The sequence below is a fragment of the Hyla sarda genome, chromosome 4 (assembly GCF_029499605.1).
Source record: "Hyla sarda isolate aHylSar1 chromosome 4, aHylSar1.hap1, whole genome shotgun sequence".
Taxonomy (NCBI): domain Eukaryota; kingdom Metazoa; phylum Chordata; class Amphibia; order Anura; family Hylidae; genus Hyla; species Hyla sarda.
Window position 1 is genome coordinate 223,796,413 of NC_079192.1, and position 16,131 is coordinate 223,812,543.

Sequence of the window (16,131 nt, forward strand, 5' to 3'; positions counted from 1 at the left end):
TCCATAGAATTGAAACAATGTCTTAACAAAAGGGGATACGCACAAAGTGCTATAGATTTAGCATATAGCAAAGTAGAATCTATGGAAAGATGGAAAATGTTATGTACCTCAAAAAGGAACTGTTCAAATGTTAGAAAGTTTGCCTTCTCCTTCAATAATACCCAGCTCAATACTCACATTAATAATACAATCAAACGCTACTGGCACATCCTTGAAAGCGATACTGATCTTAAAGAAGTGGTCATTCACAAGCTGGTGATAATGTACAGAAAATCGCATGATTTCAGATTACATTAAAAGTGGTCAAAAGAAGAATCTGGGAACAATGGATAATAGGCTTTTTAGAAGTACTCCTTGCGGGAATCGAAAGTGCGGAGACTGTAACTACTTTTCCTTCAACTCCTGCTCAAACATGTGTTATTTGGGAGGTGTTAGCTTATTACTTGTAAGAGCACATTTGTAATATATTACATTATGTGCCCATATAATAGATTTTATATTGGCAAAATGAAGTGGCAACTTCGGACACATTTTAGAGAGCATCTGTATACTCTGAAAGCTGGACGAGGAATCCCCAGATTACCAGAACATCTCTTTATTTGTCATGCCAACGATATGAATGTCCTGAAATTCGGAGGCCTAGAAAGGATTACAAAACCTGAACGAGAGGACTGTTGGATCTTGAGGTGTAATGCCCAGGGCCCCTCCGACTTCAATTACCGTGTTGATTTAGCTCTGTTCCTAAGTCCCATATAAATGCCCCTTTTTTCTTTTTTGCTTTTCTTGCTCTCTATAGTTCCATAGCTTATCTCTTCTTTATTCTACTTGATTTATAGTATGACATTATTATTTTTCACTTTTTTTAACTTATTTATGTTTTATCACATTCACATCTATGCCGAGCATTTTGTTTGCGCGGTGTCATGGTTACTACCCTAGAATCACATGATTTAAGCACCCAGCGCGATGGCGTGAACTTTAGGCCGGAAGAAGCACGGAGTACCGTGCAAAGTGGCTGGTGTTAACTCCGAGCGCTTCGATGTCATCCATGGACATCTCTGGTCCTTTAGCCTCCAAGATAGAAGACACTTATCATGCAGTGAGTGCACGTAATCGCTCCTTTGTGGTATTGCATTCAGTTTCTTTACACTTGGTACGTTGCACCCCACAGGTGTCTGGACCGTTAGGCTGGATGGAGGATCGCGGTTAAGTACATACCCACACTTGTGGATGCGTTTTTCTTGTTCCATATGTTGGTGGGCCTTTCCGTGTCTTCTTGTTAGGTTATACACATTTTTTAACTAACATATATTACAAATAAACATATGATCCTATTTTCTACATTGTATAAAAAGTATTTGAAAACGACAGGTACACTTTAATTACAAAGTCATAGAGCAATGCTCGTGATGTTACATGTTTCACTGTCTGGAAAAAATAAAAATAAGAATCATATATATATATATATATATATATATATATATATATATATATACACACACATATAATTAGTCAGGTACAAAATTAAAGTATGAAAGGGGTATTCCAGGAAAAAAAAATATCAACTGGCTCCAGAAAGTTAAACAGATTTGTAAATTACTTCTATTAAAAAATCTTAATCCTTCCAATAATTATCAGCTGCTGAAGTTGAGTTGTTCTTTTCTGTCTGGCAACAGTGCTCTCTGCTGACATCAATGCTTGTCTCGGGAACTGCACAGAGTGGAAGAGGTTTGCTATGGGAATTTGCTTCTACTCTGGACAGTTCCTGAGACACATGTCATCAGAGAGCACTGCATCTATTGACATGCAGCTGTAACTTACAATATGTGGATTGCACCATGCAGATGGAGCGATCCCGCATGTGTAAACATAGATTCAACATAGATTCAAAAATATTTTTTGTTTTACAGTGTCTCGCGACATTTTTCTATTATACATAAAGGTGATATGAGTACATAACAATTAATCATACTCGAACAGATTCCAAATGGATTATCCCAAACGATTTCAACGTTTGATCAATCGGGAGTCCTTCTGGATACATAAACTAGCCACGTTGATCCCTCAGGGATTTAATTAAATGATCGATAATGTGCGATAATCCTGATGTTCTGTACATACACAGCGTTTTCGTATATAAGCTTTAGTTTTTTATTATTATTTCTTGTGTTCGAATCTTTTCCGATTTGTTCTTTTTTTTATCAATAATATTCTTTTTTAATTTTAATATTATTCTATGTGGTTTGAATTATATGGATTGTGTGTGAGTTGGTATGCACAACAGTGCGCAACTAGACTTAAATTTTTATCGAAAGAAAGGTACTATATTCGAACCAATTCGATCCAATTGAGCATATTTATGAAAACATAAATATAAATAAAAATATAAATTGATACAAACAAAATGACAATCATGATAATTGTTAGTGTATATGCATGTACAACCCTCACACTCACATCCTATATTATGTATGGGAATTTGATGTATGGTTATAATCTATAAATTTCACTCTGTAGATGTTGGTTATCAAGTCTGAACAGTAACCTGATTTTAACTATTGTTAAAGACGCAATGCAGGGTATGAAAGAGTTAATACTGCTCCATATATAAGATCCCTCCCTACCTTGATTTTCATGCCTGATTGAAGCCGCACAAGTGCGGCTAAACACATTGCATTGTTTTAAATAAATCCTTCTTTTCCACTCACCTGATGTGCCTATCCCTGGTCAGCGACACGGTAACCCACCGTTCCTTGGAAGCCTTCACCTACTGCTCGTTTGGTTGGGAGGCTGCAGACCAGGCCTTACACTCACCCACGCTGACCATTGTTGTGTGTGATCTTACATAACCGCCTGTGGTAAGGGTTTCTCCAAATTATCCTTTACTCTCACCCGGACGGTTTTACGCTATGGAGCGCTCTCATTTTTTTATAGTATCCTGAGTATTAGCCATCAACATAAGATTACTGGGGTTCTGACAACTTTGGAATCACTGGTGGTCGCTTTTCCTTAGAATTTCATAGAGAGCACTTTTTATATTTAAAATAAAGCCAGTTTTTATTCCTAACATCTGTTGTCTGTTTTCTCCTCCCCTGCACGAGCACCCGATTCCCCTGCTGTTATCCCGCTGATCTAGCTGTATACTACACAATCAAGTTTCACAAATTAAGATCGACGCAGATGAACAGCATTATTGTGTGGTGAGTGCATTCTTCTATTCCTTGGATTTATATTGGACTTTGTATTTGACTGAAAAGCAGCCCACATTTGAGAAGCGGTGTTGGATGGCTTCTAGTGAGTGCGTTATGGCTAGCAGTGCCTAGTGAACTCCTCTCCTCTTTCATACTCACGTATAAAATTGATTAATCACTAGGTCCAAATGACATTTACCTTCTTGTTCTAAGGGAGTTAGGTAACATGATAGGCAGATCCTTAGTTCAAAGTTTTTAAAGACTTTAGAGTGGCAAGATCTCTTACCCAGGACTCACATATAGCAAATGTTGTGTCAAAATTCACAAAGTGAGCCTGGAAATTAAAGGGGTACTCCACTGGAAAACATTTTTTTTTTTTTTAAATCAACTGGTGCCAGAAAGTTAGACAGATTTGTAAAAGACTTCTATATAAAAATCTTAATCCTTCCAGTATGCTCCACAGGAAGTTATTTTTCTTTTTGAATTACCTTTCTGTCTGACCACAGTGCTCTCTGATGACATCTCTGTCCATGCCAGGAACTGTCCAGAGCAGGATAAATTTGCTATGGGGATTTGCAGTTCCTAAAATGGGCAGAGGTGTCAACAGAGAGCACTGTGGTCAGACAGAAAGTAAATTGAAAAAGAAAAGAACTTCCTGTGGAGCATACAGCAGTTGATTAGTACTGGAAGGACTTTATATAGACATAATTTACAAATCTGTTTAACTTTCTGGCACCAGTTGATTTCCAGCGGAGTACCTCTTTAAGTACTGTATGTGGATTGCAAGTACAATTGTTTGTAAAATGCTTTCCTGGAATATGTCATTGAAAATAACTAATGAATAACTCTCTATCAGCATGAATTTATATGATATCGGTCTTGTCACACTAGCCTGATCAGCTTTTAAAAGGTGGAAAGTTTAAGACTGAACTGGGGTTAGTTGTAAGGCTTGATTTTTCTAAAGCATTTGATACGGTGTCACATAAAAGGTTGTTACATAAATTAGGAACGCTTGGGCTGGGGGATAATGTGTGTGAGTGGGTAACTGGCTCAGTGATAGGAAACAGAGGGTAGTTATTAATAGTACATACTCTGATTGGGTCACTGTTAGTACTGGGTAACACAGGGGTAAGTATTGGACCCTACCTCATTCTGTTATTCGTTTAATACAAAAGAGGATAGTATGCTATTAAAAATGGATCTGGATAAGTTGGGGGTTTAGGCTGAGAAGTGGTAGATGATGTTCAACACTGACAATTGTAAGGTTATACAAATTAGCAGGGGAAATCTATGCAAACAGATGGAAAGGATTTAGGAATATTAGTTGACAGTAAATTTAACTGTAGCAACCAGTGTCTGGCAACTTGTCTGGCAACTACTGCCATGGGAATTACCATTGTAAGGATAACCTACTGCTAGAGGATTCAGACCGCAGCTTATACCTTTATAGAATGAAAAACAGTAATGGGATGTTAAATTGGAAAGCTAGCTGTAACATCTTACATATGCACAATACAGACAGAAGAGAAAGTGGATCTGTACAGAGCTTTGACATGATACAAAACAGTATGATTTGTGTTTAGTAGGTGCTTCTGATGTGAATGTACCTGGGTTTAAATATTAGAGAATTTAATTATGTAGTATATTGAAATGAGTAAAGTTATCAGAATACAATGTTAGGCTAGGAAAGCTGTAGTGAAATAAAGCCTGTCAGTATTATTATCAAACTTCATAGCTTGCAACCTATAGGTAAATTGCTGAATGCCATATAATCTGTACCTTGTTGTATGGGTCATAAGGGTCACAGTACAAAATTGAACTTTTTTTCTCATCTTAACTATGTTCCACAAAGAAGTGTAACAAATTTGTTCCCCATCCCAACCAGAGGCCTGGGCACATTATTTAAATTACATGCACATTACTTTGGTGCCAGTTATTTGTGTTTACTTTAACCCCTTAAGGACCCGGGCTTTTTCCGTTTTTTCATTTTCAATTTTTCCTCCTTAACTTTAAAAAATCATAACTCTTTAAACCCTTAAGGACATAGGGCATATCCATACGCCCCCGTTTCCAAGTCCTTAAGGACCGAGGGCGTATGGGTACACCCTGAGCATTTCCGGCCCCCGCCGCTAGCCGGAGGGGAGCCGGAGCCGGATGCCTGCTGAAATCGTTCAGCAGGCATCCTGGCATATCGCCCAGGGGGGTCATTATGTCCCCCCCTTGTCGGCGATTGCCGCAGATCGCTGGACAATTCAGTCCAGCGATCTGCGGCGGATTCCGGGTCAATCGGGTCTCCAGTGACCCGATGACCCGGAATTACTGGCTGATCGGGGCCGTCAGAGACGGCCCCGAACAGCCAGAGCCAGCAGGGGTGAGGTGGCACTGGTGCCACCTCACGATCGCCCTGATTCGTCGGCCGGATTCCCGGCCGACCAATCAGGGCGCCTGCTGCGGGTGTCACTCCCGCAACCTGCTCCGCCCCTCTTCCGGAGGACGTGAGCGGGTGCGGGAAGACGACCCCCGGTGCTGGGGACCCCGATTCCCGGCGTCCCTGTTGGGATCGGAGCCCCAGGAGCGACGGCGGCGGCGAGGGACTGACCTGTGCGGCGGCATCGTGGAGCAGCAGCAGGAGGTGAGTGACAGCCTCCTGCTGTTGCTTAGCAACAGCTCCCAGCATGCAAAAAGGGCATGCTGGGAGCTGTAGTTATGCAACAGCAGGAGGCAGACCACCACAACTCCCAGCATGCCCTTATGTGCATGCTGGGACTTGTAGTTTTGCAACAGCTGGAGGCACATTCTTTCTATGGAAAAGTGTACCTTCAGCTGTTGTATAACTACAACTCCCAGCTTGCACAATCAGCTAAAGTGCATGCTGGGAGTTGTAGTGGTGCACCTGGTGGTTGCATAACTACAACTCCCAGCATGCCCGTTGGCTGTCGGTGACTGCTGAGAGTTGTAGTTTTGCAACAGCTGAAGGCACACTGAGTTAAGTAGCAAACCAGTGTGTCTCCAGCTGTTGCATAACTACAATCCCCAGCATCCCCAGCCAATGTAGTATGCCTCCGGCTGTTGCATAACTACAAGACCCAGCATGCCCTTCCGCTGTCCGTACATGCTGGGGGTTGTAGCTTTTGCAACAGCTGAAGGCACACTGGTTGCAAAACACTAAGTTTGTTACCAAACTCGGTGTTTCACAACCTGTGTGTCTCCAGCTGTTGCAAAACTACAACTCCCAGCATGCACTGATAGACCGTACATGCTGGGAGTTGTAGTTTTGTAACAGCTGGAGGTATTCCCCCCCCCCCCCCCCCCATGTGAACGTACAGGGTACACTCACATGGGCGGAGGATTACAGTAAGTATCCGGCTGCAAGTTTGAGCTGCGGCAAATTTTCTGCCGCTGCTCAAACTGCCAGCGAGAAACTACTGTGAACCCCCGCCCGTGCGACTGTACCCTAAAAACACTACACTACACTAACACACAATAAAATAAAAAGCACTACATATACACATACCCCTACACAGCCCCCCTCCCCTCCCCAATAAAAATGAAAAACGTCTGGTATGCCACTGTTTCCAAAACGGAGCCTCCAGCGGTTGCAAAACTACAACTCCCAGCATGCACTGATAGACCGTACATGCTGGGAGTTGTTTTGCAACAGCTGGATGTTTCCCCCCCCCCCCCCCCCCCCAATGTGAACGTAGAGGGTACACTCAAATGGGCGGAGGATTACAGTAAGTATCCGGCTGCAAGTTTGAGCTGCGGCAAATTTTCTGCTGCAGCTCAAGCTGCCAGCGAGAAACTACTGTGAACCCCTGCCCGTGCGACTGTGCCCTAAAAACACTACACTAACACAAAATAAAAAGTAAAAAACACTACATATACACATACCCCTACACAGCCCCCCTCCCCAATAAAAATGAAAAGCGTCTGGTACGCCACTGTTTCCAGAACGGAGCCTCCAGCTGTTGCAAAACAACTACTCCCAGTATTGCCAGATAGCCACTGACTGTCTAGGCATGCTGGGAGTTTTACAACAGCTGGAGGACCCCTGTTTGGGAATCACTGGCGTAGAATACCCCTATGTCCACCCCTATGCAAGTCCCTAATTTAGGCCTCAAATGCACATGGCGCTCTCACTTTGGAGCCCTGTCGTATTTCAAGGCAACAGTTTAGGGTCACATATGGGGTATCGCCGTACTCGGGAGAAATTGGGCTTCAAATTTTGGGGGGTATTTTCTGCTATTACCCTTTTTAAAAATGTAAAATTTTTGGGAAAACAAGCATTTTAGGTAAAAAAAAAATATATTTTTTTACATATACAAAAGTCATGAAACACCTGTGGGGTATAAAGGTTCACTTAACCCCTTGTTACGTTCCCCGAGGGGTCTAGTTTCCAAAATGGTATGCCATGTGTTTTTTTTTTTTGCTGTCCTGGCACCATAGGGGCTTCCTAAATGCGGCATGCCCCCAGAGCAAAATTTGCTTTCAAAAAGCCAAATGTGACTCCTTCTCTTCTGAGACCTGTAGTGCGCCAGCAGAGCACTTTTCACCCCCATATGGGGTGTTTTCTGAATCAGGAGAAATTGGGCTTCAAATTTTGGGGGGTGTTTTCTGCTATTACCCTTTTTAAAAATGTAACATTTTTGGGAAACCAAGCATTTTAGGTAAAAAAAAAAATTTTTTTTTTACATATGCAAAAGTTGTGAAACACCTGTAGGGTATTAAGGTTCACTTTACCTCTTGTTACGTTCCCTGAGGGGTCTAGTTTCCAAAATGGTATGCCATGTTTTTTTTTTTGCTGTCCTGGCACCATAGGGGCTTCCTAAAGGTGACATGCCCCCCAAAAACCATTTGTCGCTCCTTCTCTTCTGAGCCCTCTACTGCGCCCGCTGAACAATTAACATAGACATATGAGGTATGTCCTTACTCGAGAGAAATTGGGTTTCAAATACAAGTAAAAATTTTCTCCTTTTTACCCCTTGTAAAAATTCAAAAATTGGGTCTACAAGACCCAAAATTTTGAATTTTCTCCTTCACTTTGCTGCTATTCCTGTGAAACACCTAAAGGGTTACTACACTTACTGAATGTCATTTTGAATACTTTGGGGGTGTAGTTTTTATAATGGGGTCTTTTATGGGGTATTTCTAATATGAAGACCCTTCAAATCCACTTCAAACCTGAACTGGTCCATGAAAAATAGCGAGTTTGAAAATTTTGTGAAAAATTTCAAAATTGCTGCTGAACTTTGAAGCCCTCTGGTGTCTTCTAAAAGTAAAAACTCATACATTTTATGATGCAAACATAAAGTAGACATATTGTATATGTGAACCCAAAAAAAATTATTTTGAATATCCATTTCCCTTACAAGCAGAGAGCTTCAAAGTTAGAAAAATGCAAAATTTTCATTTTTTTCATCAAATTTGGGGATTTTTCACCAAGAAAGGATGCAAGATACCACAAAATTTTACTACTAAGTTAAAGTAGAATATGTCACGAAAAAACTATCTCGGAATCAGAATGATAACTAAAAGCATTCCAGAGTTATAAATGTTTAAAGTGACAGTGGTCAGAATTGCAAAAAACGCTCCGGTCCTTAAGGTGAAAAAGGGTTCGGTCCTTAAGGGGTTAAAATTTCCACCTAAAATTCTATATGATGGCTTTTTTTTTTGCATCACTAATTCTACTTTGTAATGATATTAGTAATTTTACCCAAAAATCTACGGTGAAATGGGAAAAAAACCAATGTGTGAGAAAATTGATAAAAACACTATTTTGGAAGTTTTGGGGGTTTCTATTTTTGCGCAGTACATTTTTTGGCAAAAATGATACCTTATCATTATTTTGTAGGCCCATACGATTAAAATGATACCCTACTTGTATAAGTTTGATTTTGTATCACTTCAGAAAAAAATCATGAATACATGCAGGAAAATTTATACGTTTAAAATGGTCATCTTCTGACCCCTATAACTTTTCTATTTTTCTGTGTTCAGGGCGCTATGAGGGCTCACTTTTTGCGCCATGATCTTAAGTTTTTAGCGGTACCATTTTTGTTCTGATCAGACTTTTTGATCACTTTTTATTCTTTTTTGTGGTATAATAAGTGCGCTATTTTGGACTTTGGAAGTTTTTTTGCGCGTACGCCATTGAACGTGCAGTTTAAAAAGTGGTATATTTTTATAATTCGTACATTTCCGCATGCGATGATACCTCATATGTTTATTTATTTATTCTTTTTTTATTCTTGGAAATGCCGGGTGATTCAAACTTTTATTAGGGGAAGGGATAATTGAAAGGGTTAATGATTTTTTTACACTTTTCTTATGCAATATTATAGCTCCTATAGGGGGCTATAACATTGCATTAACTGATCTTTTACACTTATTGATCCATCTCCATAGGAATGGATCAATCAGTGTTTTCGGCGATTGAATGCTCAAGCCTGGATCTCAGGCTTGAAACATTCATTTGGCGATCGGACAGCGCAGGAGAAGGTAAGAATACCTCCTCCTGTGCTACAGCTGTTCAGGATGCTGCGATTATACTGCGGTGATCCCGAACAGCTCCCTGAGCTAGCCTGGCACTTTTACTTTCGTTTTTAGCCGCGCGGCTAAAGGGTTAATAGCGCGTGGCACCGCGATCAGTGCCGCATGCTATTGGAGGCGGGTCCCGGCTTCACTATGACGCCGGGCCCGCCGCAATATGATGCGTGACCCCGCGTTATATCGCAGGACCGGGACCCAGGACGTACCCATATGTCCTGGGTCCTTAAAAGGTTAAAGGGGGTGCTCCGGGGAAGTTAAGAAAAATAAAAGTGCCCTAAATCCAACACAATATCTGTTCTGTGTCCCTTGTAGTTATTCATGTGATTTTGCCATCTCCTTTTGCCCCTGTTGTCTTCTAAATATTATTTTTTCTTGTTTGCAGCCCAGACTACAACTCCCAGCAGTCAGTGCCACTGCAATTGCTCTATCTGTGTGAATACTGTGTTGTTGTCAGCAGCACACACTACATGTCTTTTCTTTCAAACTATCCTTTCCCCCAGTAATAGATCATGATATTCTCTGAATGGCAGCAGTCAGTGATAAGATCTACAGCAGGTAAAGAGCAGTGTTATGTTCTGAGAAGACTTTTCCGCCAGCAAGATCCTCACACAAAGAGGGGAGGGAAAGGGGAGCTGTGGCTTTGAAGCAAGAAATCACATAGGGGTTTGTCTTGCAGAAGGGTGGGGGCTAGTTTTAATGAAGGGTTTACACATAGACAAGGTGGATCTGATCATGACATCTTTCTCTCAATCCCTGCATGTAAGTGACAGGTGAAAGAGGGAAACTGCGCTATATAGCTAAAGAATGATATTCAGACAAATAAATAGGTTGGTTAGAGGGAAAGGATGGACTATAGCTTTAGGTCCCCGGAGTACCCCTTTAAGCCTTGTTCTCTTTACTGATGTCCTTCCTGTTATCTGACCTGGATTATTTATGTCTTTCCATTCCCAGTTGTTGACCCTGGTCTTGCTCTTGGGCAATATATATTGTTCATCTGCACCTCCAGCTGACAACTATTCTGGGGATTCATCTGCAGCTCAGTACAACCTTTCTGAACTGGGCCTAAAGTAAAGACCTTGGAATTCCTTAGACTCCCCACCTTAGTATAGCCCTGGCATAGACAACCTTTGGCACTGCGGATGTTTTAAATTACATATTCCATGATGCTTTTACAGTCAAAATGCTGCCAAAGCATCATGGTAGATGTTGTCTGCAGTGCCAAAGGTTGCCTATGCCTGGTCTTACCTTGGTTAAGTTAAAGGGGTACTCCGGTAGAAAAAAAATGTGCCAAAAAAAAAACTGGTGCCAAAAAGTTAAACAGATTTGTAAATTACTTCTATTTAAAAATCTTAACCCTTCCAGTACTTATCAACTGCTGTATACTACAGATATACTACAGGGACATTTGTGAAGTTCTTTCCAGCCTGACCACAACGCTCTCTGCTGACACCTCTGTCTGTGTCAGGAACTGTCCAGAGCAGGAGAGGTTTTCTATTCGGATATGCTTGTAATCTGGACAGTTCGTGACATGGACAGAGGTGTCGGCAGGGAGCACTGTTGTCAGACTGGAAAGAACTGCACAATTTTCTCTGTAGTATACAACAGTTGATAAGTACTGGAAGGATTAAGATTTTGAAATAGAAGTAATTTACAAACTTTCTGGCACCAGATGATTTGAAAACATTTATTTTCCACTTGTTTCCACCGGAGTTCCCCTTTAACTGCAGACTCACCCATTCATTTGAACATTGTATCAGTACAGTATATTAGGGAGTTGTACATTGTACTATCCCATAAAAGCATTTACCAAACAGAGGCTCATGACAACCATTTCCTTTGTTAGTAATACTTTTGCTGTATAAAGGATCAGAAGTTATTGTAATATTTGACATTTATAAATAACTCAGAACAGAGACCCCATTGGATCAAAACTTTTGAACTTTTGATATGTCTCTGTCACAATGTGTAATAAAAGTTTTTTATTTTATAATTATAGCACAGCTTTAAAGATTGGCTCACAGCTCTCACAGCTCCCTTTAATAAGAGAGAACCTGTTTCCTCTTGCAGGTTACAAAACAAAGGATATTTTGTAACCAGTGAGAGGAAACAGTTTTCTCTATTTACATAACATAGGAGCTGTGAAAACAAGGACAGGGAGAAAAAGGGACAGGAAGATTAAAGTATAACTAAAGAATCATACTATACAGGCTTGCTAGTGTGGTGACCCAGTACAGGCGTTATACCCCTGTACCCTTGCTGCCCTGTCAGGCAGCCTCCCTGCATTGTCCCTATATGTATATATATTTTCTACCCTGTGTTATACTGTAAAATGTATATGAGTGTTATTGCTTTAACCCCTTAAGGACCAGGGGTTTTTCCGTTTTTGCATTTTCGTTTTTTGCTCCTTACCTTTAAAAAATCATAACTCTTTCACCTAAAAATCCATATGATGACTTATTATTTGCGCCACCAATTCTATTTTGTAATGACATAAGTCATTTTACCCAAAAATCTACAGCGAAACGGGGAAAAAATCATTGTGAGACAAAATTGAAAAAAAAACAAAACACCATTTTATAAATTTTGGGGGCTTCCGTTTCTACACAGTACTTTTTTCGGTAAAAATGACACATTCTCTTTATTCTGTAGGTCCATACGGTTAAAATGATACCCTACTTACATAGGTTTGATTTTATCATACTTCTGGAAAAAATCATAACTACATGCAGGAAAATGTATACATTTAAAATTGTCATTTTCTGACCCTTATAAATTTTTTATTTTTACGTGTATGGGGAAGTATGAGGGCTCATTTTTGATCTGAAGTTTTTTGCGGTTCAATTTTTGTATTGATTGGACTTATTGATCGCTTTTTATTCATTTTTACATGATATAAAAAGTGACCAAAAATACACTATTTTGGACTTTTTTGCGCGTACGCCATTGTCCATTTAATTAATTATATATTTTTATAGTTCAGACATTTACGCACGCGGGGATACCACATATGTTTATTTTTATTTACACTGTTTTTTTTTAAACGGGAAAAGGGGGGTGATTTAAACTTTTAATAGGGAAGGGGTTAAATGATCTTTATTCACTTTTTTTTTCACTTATTTTTTTGCAGTGTTATAGCTCCTATAGGGACCTATAACACTGCACACACTGATCTTTTACATTGTTCAATGCTTTCTCATAGGAAAGCATTGATCAATGATTCTGCCGCTTGACTGCTCATGCCTGGATCTCAGGCACTGAGCAGTCATTCGGCGATTGGACACCAGGAGGCAGGTAGGGACCCTCCTCGTGTCCTGCAGCTGTTCGGGATGCCGCGATTACGCCGCGGCGATCCCGAACAGCTCCCTGAGCTAACCGGCATGGTTTTACATTCACTTTAGACGTTAAAGACTTTAAAGGGTTAATAGCATGCCGCACTGCGATCAGTGCGGCACGCTATTAGCCACGGGTCCCGGCCATTGTTAGAGGGCGGGCCTGACCCGCCACGCCGTGGCCCCGCGTTATAGATCGGGAGCGGACTCATGATGTAACGTTATGTCATGGGTCCTTAACAAAGGAAATGTTGACATGTGGTCACCAGTTGTCATGTGAGTGTAACCCCGTGAGGTATCAGTAACCATGTGACCTAAGGGTGATCTATGGGGCCCCACCAAATTCTCCCCTGTATAAGCCCTCGGAGGATCCTCTTCTCTCTCTTTGAGCTCTCCTCTTAGCTCTTATGCTTCCTGCTGAGTTGCAGTACAGTCAAGTCCTAGAGTGAGTCTGGAGTCCATAAGAGGCCTCAAGTCTGTCCTGCAGCCACAAGCCTTCAAGTCTACAAGTAAGATTTAGTCACAGCTTAGTCAGTCTCATGTCAAGTCAAGTCAGTCACAGTCATCTATTGTCAAGTCAGAGTGGCCTGCACTAAAATTGCCCAAATCTACTGCAAGTCCAAGCAAGCCCTTAAGGTCTCTGAAGTCACTGGTCGCCTCCGTGGACCTGGCTGAACTGCATAGACTGTTCCATTTGTCACTCAGTAAAGCTACCATTGTCTGTAACTTGGCATTGAAGTCATTACTGCCCTCGTGCCTAGCCCAGAATCCAGCAGTATACCTTAAGGTAGTGTTGAGGATAAACCCCGCCCTGGTGTCATGAATACAAGGGGTTAATGCCATCTGCCCCTAGGGTAATTCCATCTGCCCTACATCACACCCTCTACCACAACTTTTGGCATCCTACGAACAGGATGTGGGTGTACGCCTTATGCCTAAAGTACCCCCCCAGTCTGAACTGTGTCCAGTATTGTCAGAAAATCGCATACTGATGCGAATAAAATTTGCACCACTAAGTGTATGGGACTTTTCCAGTGAAAAGTGTTTTACCCGAGGCGTTGGTGAAATAGAGGGGAGGTGAAGAAAGGACTGTTAATTGCCATTGTGAACTGTAGAGAGTCGGTACCTGAAAGGGTTAACTTGGCCCACACGTGCGAGCGGTCGCAGCTCTGCAGGGGAAGATTTTGCCGACCGGACCCAAACCGGAAGTTCCTTGAGCGCAGCCATATTGGAAGCTCAGGCTGCTGCGCTCATCTTTGCTGATTTCTGTCAAGCACCCGCTGCAGCGCAGAATCTGCAAACACCAATGATTGTCAGTATTAAGTGTCCGGTGCCAGTAGCTGTCAGTATTAACCTGGTAGTGCCCGCAAGTCTGGTCGCAAGACTATTCACAACCAGGTGAATGCAAAATAGAGGGGGAGCATCAATTACAGTACCCGCATTAGTCAAGTCAAAGCCGCTACAGCGCTACAGTAAGCATCTTAAAGGAGAATACACCTTATTTCTCTTAAAGTGACAGCACACTCATAAAATCCAGATCAACCAGGCGACAGCGCCCCTTCATCTCCAGCAGCGAGGTCATCACCTGCCCCAGCAGTCGGGACCTTGCCCACCCTGCCTACAGTCAACAACAACAGTCCTGGTGTTTCAGCATTTGCACCGGTATTCATGGGGAACCCTGTCCTCCCTACCTACAACGGAAACCCTTTCACCTTGAGGGATTTCAAAGAGAGGATCCAGAGTTTGTTTGTCTTTTACTCTTTCCCTCCTAATCAACAGGTGCAATTGCTCACAGGACAACTACAGGGACCAGCATTAGAGGGAGTGCGCACCTGGCCAGCCTTTGAGAAGGCGACTGTAGAGCAGATCTTTGAAGGACTGTACCAGGTATTTGAGTCACATCCTCAATCAGAGGTATGTCTCCGGCTTTATGAAAGGCGACAAAAGCCAGGTGAGACCTTGAGAGCATATGCCGTAGCCCTGCAGAATGCCCTAGAGACGGTCCAAAAATTAGATGGTATAACTCACGCGCAGGGTAACAAGGTGTTAGTGAACAGATTTATTGATGAGGCCCTTAACAAGTGGGACAAAGCACAGCTGAGAATGTTAGCGGTCCAAAACCCCAATATGTCATTCCCCGCTTTCAAAAGTCTGGCTATCCAAGTGATTGAGTCCGGGACTGAGTTAGAGGAAGTTTGTGCACCCCTTGCACCCATCAAAGAACCACTTGGGGTGGTAGCCAGACCTATACCACCACTGTCATCTGTCCCCGCCCCAGTGTCATCTACTTTTCCAGTCGCTGCAGCCTCAGACTTACAGACTGTTAGGCAGGACTGACCAAAGCTGTAAAGGAGCTGGCCACCCGGCCTGCTCCCCCTGACCATGAACCACCCCTGACTAGAAAACCTGCCCCTGCTCCTACCTCCCGCAATCCCAACTACGACAATCCTCCACCCAATAGACCCTCAGGGACTCAAGGACCCTTTTGCACTTACTGTAATAAGTCAGGACATTGGAAAATGCAGTGCTGAGATTTAGACAGATTTCCCCTGAGGTCAAGGACTGGCCCTCAGGAAAACAGTCATCAGGTCCAATCCCTGAACGACCTAAGTCAGGATTCTCACTTTATGTCCCTTCCTGTCCCTATGTGAAAGTTATAGTAGAAGGTGTTCCGTTGGAGGCATTAATAGATACAGGGTCACAAGTGTCTACTATACCTAAAAGTGTTTTCTATCAGCATTGTGATGCTAGTTTATTGTGTGAATAATGTTGTAAAAAATCCTCAATACAGCCACTCGCAAGTAGTTCAATATGCTGATATTGTATTCATGGTGTTTAGTAGCAAAGTATATTTGTAGCAAAATTGATAGTTTGTAACAAGAGGCTGGTGCTGTGCACAACTCACTGCACCGCTTCTGAAGATCTCCGGAATAGGAACCTCGCTTCTCAGGACTGGCACGGCTGTGCGGCCGGCCCGGGGATGATGTCCGTGCGCTGGTCTTGTTTTGTGTCCGGAGTGGCACAGGTTAGCGTCTGGCCGGTGATGGGTTGGCAGTGGAAAG